At 39.8% G+C, this 7,500-nt stretch overlaps 18 non-coding genes and 3 pseudogenes across 18 annotated transcripts in view; all 21 read right to left on the bottom strand.

Moving 5' to 3' along the window:
- The window catches only part of LOC142949021 (5S ribosomal RNA), a 119-nt gene extending 98 nt beyond the window's left edge, over positions 1–21 (bottom strand). The window contains exon 1 of the ribosomal RNA XR_012953767.1: positions 1–21. This exon is cut by the window's left edge and continues 98 nt beyond it. This is a non-coding gene — a ribosomal RNA (5S ribosomal RNA).
- Positions 22–272: 251 nt separating this feature from the next.
- Positions 273–391, bottom strand: LOC142949205 (5S ribosomal RNA). Its single transcript, XR_012953939.1, has one exon. It is a non-coding gene; the product is annotated as a 5S ribosomal RNA (ribosomal RNA).
- A 263-nt stretch (positions 392–654) lies between these two features.
- LOC142948825 (5S ribosomal RNA) lies at positions 655–773 on the bottom strand. Its single transcript, XR_012953584.1, has one exon. It is a non-coding gene; the product is annotated as a 5S ribosomal RNA (ribosomal RNA).
- Positions 774–1,036: 263 nt separating this feature from the next.
- LOC142949240 (5S ribosomal RNA) lies at positions 1,037–1,155 on the bottom strand. Its single transcript, XR_012953971.1, has one exon. It is a non-coding gene; the product is annotated as a 5S ribosomal RNA (ribosomal RNA).
- Positions 1,156–1,406: 251 nt separating this feature from the next.
- LOC142949020 (5S ribosomal RNA) lies at positions 1,407–1,525 on the bottom strand. Its single transcript, XR_012953766.1, has one exon. It is a non-coding gene; the product is annotated as a 5S ribosomal RNA (ribosomal RNA).
- A 255-nt stretch (positions 1,526–1,780) lies between these two features.
- On the bottom strand, positions 1,781–1,899 carry LOC142949295 (5S ribosomal RNA; annotated as a pseudogene).
- A 263-nt stretch (positions 1,900–2,162) lies between these two features.
- On the bottom strand, positions 2,163–2,281 carry LOC142949018 (5S ribosomal RNA). The gene has a single exon (XR_012953764.1). It is a non-coding gene; the product is annotated as a 5S ribosomal RNA (ribosomal RNA).
- A 262-nt stretch (positions 2,282–2,543) lies between these two features.
- LOC142949017 (5S ribosomal RNA) lies at positions 2,544–2,662 on the bottom strand. The gene has a single exon (XR_012953763.1). It is a non-coding gene; the product is annotated as a 5S ribosomal RNA (ribosomal RNA).
- A 262-nt stretch (positions 2,663–2,924) lies between these two features.
- Positions 2,925–3,043, bottom strand: LOC142949294 (5S ribosomal RNA; annotated as a pseudogene).
- A 263-nt stretch (positions 3,044–3,306) lies between these two features.
- On the bottom strand, positions 3,307–3,425 carry LOC142949016 (5S ribosomal RNA). The gene has a single exon (XR_012953762.1). It is a non-coding gene; the product is annotated as a 5S ribosomal RNA (ribosomal RNA).
- Positions 3,426–3,687: 262 nt separating this feature from the next.
- LOC142949015 (5S ribosomal RNA) lies at positions 3,688–3,806 on the bottom strand. Its single transcript, XR_012953761.1, has one exon. It is a non-coding gene; the product is annotated as a 5S ribosomal RNA (ribosomal RNA).
- A 262-nt stretch (positions 3,807–4,068) lies between these two features.
- Positions 4,069–4,187, bottom strand: LOC142949013 (5S ribosomal RNA). Its single transcript, XR_012953760.1, has one exon. It is a non-coding gene; the product is annotated as a 5S ribosomal RNA (ribosomal RNA).
- Positions 4,188–4,438: 251 nt separating this feature from the next.
- Positions 4,439–4,557, bottom strand: LOC142949204 (5S ribosomal RNA). The gene has a single exon (XR_012953938.1). It is a non-coding gene; the product is annotated as a 5S ribosomal RNA (ribosomal RNA).
- Positions 4,558–4,820: 263 nt separating this feature from the next.
- On the bottom strand, positions 4,821–4,939 carry LOC142948824 (5S ribosomal RNA). Its single transcript, XR_012953583.1, has one exon. It is a non-coding gene; the product is annotated as a 5S ribosomal RNA (ribosomal RNA).
- A 263-nt stretch (positions 4,940–5,202) lies between these two features.
- LOC142949239 (5S ribosomal RNA) lies at positions 5,203–5,321 on the bottom strand. Its single transcript, XR_012953970.1, has one exon. It is a non-coding gene; the product is annotated as a 5S ribosomal RNA (ribosomal RNA).
- Positions 5,322–5,572: 251 nt separating this feature from the next.
- On the bottom strand, positions 5,573–5,691 carry LOC142949012 (5S ribosomal RNA). The gene has a single exon (XR_012953759.1). It is a non-coding gene; the product is annotated as a 5S ribosomal RNA (ribosomal RNA).
- Positions 5,692–5,946: 255 nt separating this feature from the next.
- On the bottom strand, positions 5,947–6,065 carry LOC142949293 (5S ribosomal RNA; annotated as a pseudogene).
- A 263-nt stretch (positions 6,066–6,328) lies between these two features.
- LOC142949011 (5S ribosomal RNA) lies at positions 6,329–6,447 on the bottom strand. The gene has a single exon (XR_012953758.1). It is a non-coding gene; the product is annotated as a 5S ribosomal RNA (ribosomal RNA).
- Positions 6,448–6,709: 262 nt separating this feature from the next.
- Positions 6,710–6,828, bottom strand: LOC142949337 (5S ribosomal RNA). Its single transcript, XR_012954024.1, has one exon. It is a non-coding gene; the product is annotated as a 5S ribosomal RNA (ribosomal RNA).
- Positions 6,829–7,079: 251 nt separating this feature from the next.
- Positions 7,080–7,198, bottom strand: LOC142949336 (5S ribosomal RNA). The gene has a single exon (XR_012954023.1). It is a non-coding gene; the product is annotated as a 5S ribosomal RNA (ribosomal RNA).
- Positions 7,199–7,461: 263 nt separating this feature from the next.
- Positions 7,462–7,500, bottom strand: part of LOC142949329 (5S ribosomal RNA) — a 119-nt gene continuing 80 nt past the window's right edge. The window contains exon 1 of the ribosomal RNA XR_012954022.1: positions 7,462–7,500. This exon is cut by the window's right edge and continues 80 nt beyond it. This is a non-coding gene — a ribosomal RNA (5S ribosomal RNA).

Below are 7,500 nucleotides of genomic sequence, written 5' to 3'. Positions count from 1 at the left end.
CAGAGAGGTATGGCCGTAAGCAAGTTTGTCTCCAACACATAGTTCTTTAAAACCTACAACAGTAGGTCAATTTTAAAACGTTAACGAACCTAAACCAGTTCATTAATTAACATTCCAATAATAAGAAAATATTGATATATTGATTGATTCTGTTTCCCTATTTACCGTTACCCACATCTTTGAATGCATCTCTTCTTTAATCTTGCCTTTTTCTCATATTTCTCAAGTGAAAAGCAGCAGTGTCCTCTGCCTTTTGGAGAGAAAAGTGAAGAAAGTTACAGCACCTGGTATTCCCAGGCGGTCTCCCATCCAAGTACTAACCAGGCCCGACTCTGCTTAGCTTCCGAGATCGGACAAGATCGGGCACGAACAGAGAGGTATGGCCGTAAGCAAGTTTGTCTCCAACACATAGTTCTTTAAAACCTACAACAGTAGGTCAATTTTAAAACGTTAACGAACCTAAACCAGTTCATTAATTAACATTCCAATAATAAGAAAATATTGATATATTGATTGATTCTGTTTCCCTTTTTACCGTTACCCACATCTTTGAATGCATCTTTGAATGCATCTCTTCTTTAATCTTGCCTTTTTCTCATATTTCTCAAGTGAAAAGCAGCAGTGTCCTCTGCCTTTTGGAGAGAAAAGTGAAGAAAGTTACAGCACCTGGTATTCCCAGGCGGTCTCCCATCCAAGTACTAACCAGGCCCGACTCTGCTTAGCTTCCGAGATCGGACGAGATCGGGCACGAACAGAGAGGTATGGCCGTAAGCAAGTTTGTCTCCAACACATAGTTCTTTAAAACCTACAACAGTAGGTCAATTTTAAAACGTTAACGAACCTAAACCAGTTCATTAATTAACATTCCAATAATAAGAAAATATTGATATATTGATTGATTCTGTTTCCCTTTTTACCGTTACCCACATCTTTGAATGCATCTTTGAATGCATCTCTTCTTTAATCTTGCCTTTTTCTCATATTTCTCAAGTGAAAAGCAGCAGTGTCCTCTGCCTTTTGGAGAGAAAAGTGAAGAAAGTTACAGCACCTGGTATTCCCAGGCGGTCTCCCATCCAAGTACTAACCAGGCCCGACTCTGCTTAGCTTCCGAGATCAGACGAGATTGGGCACGAACAGAGAGGTATGGCCGTAAGCAAGTTTTTCTCCAACACATAGTTCTTTAAAACCTACAACAGTAGGTCAATTTTAAAACGTTAACGAACCTAAACCAGTTCATTAATTAACATTCCAATAATAAGAAAATATTGATATATTGATTGATTCTGTTTCCCTTTTTACCGTTACCCACATCTTTGAATGCATCTCTTCTTTAATCTTGCCTTTTTCTCATATTTCTCAAGTGAAAAGCAGCAGTGTCCTCTGCCTTTTGGAGAGAAAAGTGAAGAAAGTTACAGCACCTGGTATTCCCAGGCGGTCTCCCATCCAAGTACTAACCAGGCCCGACTCTGCTTAGCTTCCGAGATCTGACGAGATCGGGCACGAACAGAGAGGTATGGCCGTAAGCAAGTTTGTCTCCAACACATAGTTCTTTAAAACCTACAACAGTAGGTCAATTTTAAAACGTTAACGAACCTAAACCAGTTCATTAATTAACATTCCAATAATAAGAAAATATTGATATATTCTGTTTCCCTTTTTACCGTTACCCACATCTTTGAATGCATCTTTGAATGCATCTCTTCTTTAATCTTGCCTTTTTCTCATATTTCTCAAGTGAAAAGCAGCAGTGTCCTCTGCCTTTTGGAGAGAAAAGTGAAGAAAGTTACAGCACCTGGTAATCCCAGGCGGTCTCCCATCCAAGTACTAACCAGGCCCAACTCTGCTTAGCTTCTGAGATCGGACGAGATCGGGCACGAACAGAGAGGTATGGCCGTAAGCAAGTTTGTCTCCAACACATAGTTCTTTAAAACCTACAACAGTAGGTCAATTTTAAAACGTTAACGAACCTAAACCAGTTCATTAATTAACATTCCAATAATAAGAAAATATTGATATATTGATTGATTCTGTTTCCCTTTTTACCGTTACCCACATCTTTGAATGCATCTTTGAATGCATCTCTTCTTTAATCTTGCCTTTTTCTCATATTTCTCAAGTGAAAAGCAGCAGTGTCCTCTGCCTTTTGGAGAGAAAAGTGAAGAAAGTTACAGCACCTGGTATTCCCAGGCGGTCTCCCATCCAAGTACTAACCAGGCCCGACTCTGCTTAGCTTCCGAGATCTGACGAGATCGGGCACGAACAGAGAGGTATGGCCGTAAGCAAGTTTGTCTCCACACATAGTTCTTTAAAACCTACAACAGTAGGTCAATTTTAAAACGTTAACGAACCTAAACCAGTTCATTAATTAACATTCCAATAATAAGAAAATATTGATATATTGATTGATTCTGTTTCCCTTTTTACCGTTACCCACATCTTTGAATGCATCTTTGAATGCATCTCTTCTTTAATCTTGCCTTTTTCTCATATTTCTCAAGTGAAAAGCAGCAGTGTCCTCTGCCTTTTGGAGAGAAAAGTGAAGAAAGTTACAGCACCTGGTATTCCCAGGCGGTCTCCCATCCAAGTACTAACCAGGCCCGACTCTGCTTAGCTTCCGAGATCTGACGAGATCGGGCACGAACAGAGAGGTATGGCCGTAAGCAAGTTTGTCTCCACACATAGTTCTTTAAAACCTACAACAGTAGGTCAATTTTAAAACGTTAACGAACCTAAACCAGTTCATTAATTAACATTCCAATAATAAGAAAATATTGATATATTGATTGATTCTGTTTCCCTTTTTACCGTTACCCACATCTTTGAATGCATCTTTGAATGCATCTCTTCTTTAATCTTGCCTTTTTCTCATATTTCTCAAGTGAAAAGCAGCAGTGTCCTCTGCCTTTTGGAGAGAAAAGTGAAGAAAGTTACAGCACCTGGTAATCCCAGGCGGTCTCCCATCCAAGTACTAACCAGGCCCAACTCTGCTTAGCTTCTGAGATCGGACGAGATCGGGCACGAACAGAGAGGTATGGCCGTAAGCAAGTTTGTCTCCAACACATAGTTCTTTAAAACCTACAACAGTAGGTCAATTTTAAAACGTTAACGAACCTAAACCAGTTCATTAATTAACATTCCAATAATAAGAAAATATTGATATATTGATTGATTCTGTTTCCCTTTTTACCGTTACCCACATCTTTGAATGCATCTTTGAATGCATCTCTTCTTTAATCTTGCCTTTTTCTCATATTTCTCAAGTGAAAAGCAGCAGTGTCCTCTGCCTTTTGGAGAGAAAAGTGAAGAAAGTTACAGCACCTGGTATTCCCAGGCGGTCTCCCATCCAAGTACTAACCAGGCCCGACTCTGCTTAGCTTCCGAGATCTGACGAGATCGGGCACGAACAGAGAGGTATGGCCGTAAGCAAGTTTGTCTCCACACATAGTTCTTTAAAACCTACAACAGTAGGTCAATTTTAAAACGTTAACGAACCTAAACCAGTTCATTAATTAACATTCCAATAATAAGAAAATATTGATATATTGATTGATTCTGTTTCCCTTTTTACCGTTACCCACATCTTTGAATGCATCTTTGAATGCATCTCTTCTTTAATCTTGCCTTTTTCTCATATTTCTCAAGTGAAAAGCAGCAGTGTCCTCTGCCTTTTGGAGAGAAAAGTGAAGAAAGTTACAGCACCTGGTATTCCCAGGCGGTCTCCCATCCAAGTACTAACCAGGCCCGACTCTGCTTAGCTTCCGAGATCTGACGAGATCGGGCACGAACAGAGAGGTATGGCCGTAAGCAAGTTTGTCTCCACACATAGTTCTTTAAAACCTACAACAGTAGGTCAATTTTAAAACGTTAACGAACCTAAACCAGTTCATTAATTAACATTCCAATAATAAGAAAATATTGATATATTGATTGATTCTGTTTCCCTTTTTACCGTTACCCACATCTTTGAATGCATCTTTGAATGCATCTCTTCTTTAATCTTGCCTTTTTCTCATATTTCTCAAGTGAAAAGCAGCAGTGTCCTCTGCCTTTTGGAGAGAAAAGTGAAGAAAGTTACAGCACCTGGTATTCCCAGGCGGTCTCCCATCCAAGTACTAACCAGGCCCGACTCTGCTTAGCTTCCGAGATCTGACGAGATCGGGCACGAACAGAGAGGTATGGCCGTAAGCAAGTTTGTCTCCAACACATAGTTCTTTAAAACCTACAACAGTAGGTCAATTTTAAAACGTTAACGAACCTAAACCAGTTCATTAATTAACATTCCAATAATAAGAAAATATTGATATATTGATTGATTCTGTTTCCCTATTTACCGTTACCCACATCTTTGAATGCATCTCTTCTTTAATCTTGCCTTTTTCTCATATTTCTCAAGTGAAAAGCAGCAGTGTCCTCTGCCTTTTGGAGAGAAAAGTGAAGAAAGTTACAGCACCTGGTATTCCCAGGCGGTCTCCCATCCAAGTACTAACCAGGCCCGACTCTGCTTAGCTTCCGAGATCGGACAAGATCGGGCACGAACAGAGAGGTATGGCCGTAAGCAAGTTTGTCTCCAACACATAGTTCTTTAAAACCTACAACAGTAGGTCAATTTTAAAACGTTAACGAACCTAAACCAGTTCATTAATTAACATTCCAATAATGAGAAAATATTGATATATTGATTGATTCTGTTTCCCTTTTTACCGTTACCCACATCTTTGAATGCATCTTTGAATGCATCTCTTCTTTAATCTTGCCTTTTTCTCATATTTCTCAAGTGAAAAGCAGCAGTGTCCTCTGCCTTTTGGAGAGAAAAGTGAAGAAAGTTACAGCACCTGGTATTCCCAGGCGGTCTCCCATCCAAGTACTAACCAGGCCCGACTCTGCTTAGCTTCCGAGATCGGACGAGATCGGGCACGAACAGAGAGGTATGGCCGTAAGCAAGTTTGTCTCCAACACATAGTTCTTTAAAACCTACAACAGTAGGTCAATTTTAAAACGTTAACGAACCTAAACCAGTTCATTAATTAACATTCCAATAATAAGAAAATATTGATATATTGATTGATTCTGTTTCCCTTTTTACCGTTACCCACATCTTTGAATGCATCTTTGAATGCATCTCTTCTTTAATCTTGCCTTTTTCTCATATTTCTCAAGTGAAAAGCAGCAGTGTCCTCTGCCTTTTGGAGAGAAAAGTGAAGAAAGTTACAGCACCTGGTATTCCCAGGCGGTCTCCCATCCAAGTACTAACCAGGCCCGACTCTGCTTAGCTTCCGAGATCAGACGAGATTGGGCACGAACAGAGAGGTATGGCCGTAAGCAAGTTTTTCTCCAACACATAGTTCTTTAAAACCTACAACAGTAGGTCAATTTTAAAACGTTAACGAACCTAAACCAGTTCATTAATTAACATTCCAATAATAAGAAAATATTGATATATTGATTGATTCTGTTTCCCTTTTTACCGTTACCCACATCTTTGAATGCATCTCTTCTTTAATCTTGCCTTTTTCTCATATTTCTCAAGTGAAAAGCAGCAGTGTCCTCTGCCTTTTGGAGAGAAAAGTGAAGAAAGTTACAGCACCTGGTATTCCCAGGCGGTCTCCCATCCAAGTACTAACCAGGCCCGACTCTGCTTAGCTTCCGAGATCTGACGAGATCGGGCACGAACAGAGAGGTATGGCCGTAAGCAAGTTTGTCTCCAACACATAGTTCTTTAAAACCTACAACAGTAGGTCAATTTTAAAACGTTAACGAACCTAAACCAGTTCATTAATTAACATTCCAATAATAAGAAAATATTGATATATTCTGTTTCCCTTTTTACCGTTACCCACATCTTTGAATGCATCTTTGAATGCATCTCTTCTTTAATCTTGCCTTTTTCTCATATTTCTCAAGTGAAAAGCAGCAGTGTCCTCTGCCTTTTGGAGAGAAAAGTGAAGAAAGTTACAGCACCTGGTAATCCCAGGCGGTCTCCCATCCAAGTACTAACCAGGCCCAACTCTGCTTAGCTTCTGAGATCGGACGAGATCGGGCACGAACAGAGAGGTATGGCCGTAAGCAAGTTTGTCTCCAACACATAGTTCTTTAAAACCTACAACAGTAGGTCAATTTTAAAACGTTAACGAACCTAAACCAGTTCATTAATTAACATTCCAATAATAAGAAAATATTGATATATTGATTGATTCTGTTTCCCTTTTTACCGTTACCCACATCTTTGAATGCATCTTTGAATGCATCTCTTCTTTAATCTTGCCTTTTTCTCATATTTCTCAAGTGAAAAGCAGCAGTGTCCTCTGCCTTTTGGAGAGAAAAGTGAAGAAAGTTACAGCACCTGGTATTCCCAGGCGGTCTCCCATCCAAGTACTAACCAGGCCCGACTCTGCTTAGCTTCCGAGATCTGACGAGATCGGGCACGAACAGAGAGGTATGGCCGTAAGCAAGTTTGTCTCCACACATAGTTCTTTAAAACCTACAACAGTAGGTCAATTTTAAAACGTTAACGAACCTAAACCAGTTCATTAATTAACATTCCAATAATAAGAAAATATTGATATATTGATTGATTCTGTTTCCCTTTTTACCGTTACCCACATCTTTGAATGCATCTTTGAATGCATCTCTTCTTTAATCTTGCCTTTTTCTCATATTTCTCAAGTGAAAAGCAGCAGTGTCCTCTGCCTTTTGGAGAGAAAAGTGAAGAAAGTTACAGCACCTGGTATTCCCAGGCGGTCTCCCATCCAAGTACTAACCAGGCCCGACTCTGCTTAGCTTCCGAGATCGGACGAGATCGGGCACGAACAGAGAGGTATGGCCGTAAGCAAGTTTGTCTCCAACACATAGTTCTTTAAAACCTACAACAGTAGGTCAATTTTAAAACGTTAACGAACCTAAACCAGTTCATTAATTAACATTCCAATAATAAGAAAATATTGATATATTGATTGATTCTGTTTCCCTTTTTACCGTTACCCACATCTTTGAATGCATCTCTTCTTTAATCTTGCCTTTTTCTCATATTTCTCAAGTGAAAAGCAGCAGTGTCCTCTGCCTTTTGGAGAGAAAAGTGAAGAAAGTTACAGCACCTGGTATTCCCAGGCGGTCTCCCATCCAAGTACTAACCAGGCCCGACTCTGCTTAGCTTCCGAGATCGGACGAGATCGGGCACGAACAGAGAGGTATGGCCGTAAGCAAGTTTGTCTCCAACACATAGTTCTTTAAAACCTACAACAGTAGGTCAATTTTAAAACGTTAACGAACCTAAACCAGTTCATTAATTAACATTCCAATAATAAGAAAATATTGATATATTGATTGATTCTGTTTCCCTTTTTACCGTTACCCACATCTTTGAATGCATCTTTGAATGCATCTCTTCTTTAATCTTGCCTTTTTCTCATATTTCTCAAGTGAAAAGCAGCAGTGTCCTCTGCCTTTTGGAGAGAAAAGTGAAGAAAGTTACAGCACCTGGTATTCCCAGGCGGTCTCCCATCC

The sequence above is a fragment of the Anarhichas minor genome, unplaced genomic scaffold, assembly GCF_050575085.1.
Source record: "Anarhichas minor isolate MPS153535 unplaced genomic scaffold, ASM5057508v1 ptg000013l, whole genome shotgun sequence".
Classification (NCBI taxonomy): Eukaryota; Metazoa; Chordata; class Actinopteri; order Perciformes; family Anarhichadidae; genus Anarhichas; species Anarhichas minor.
Note: the sequence above shows the minus strand (reverse complement) of the source record. Positions and strands in the feature narration are given on the sequence as shown.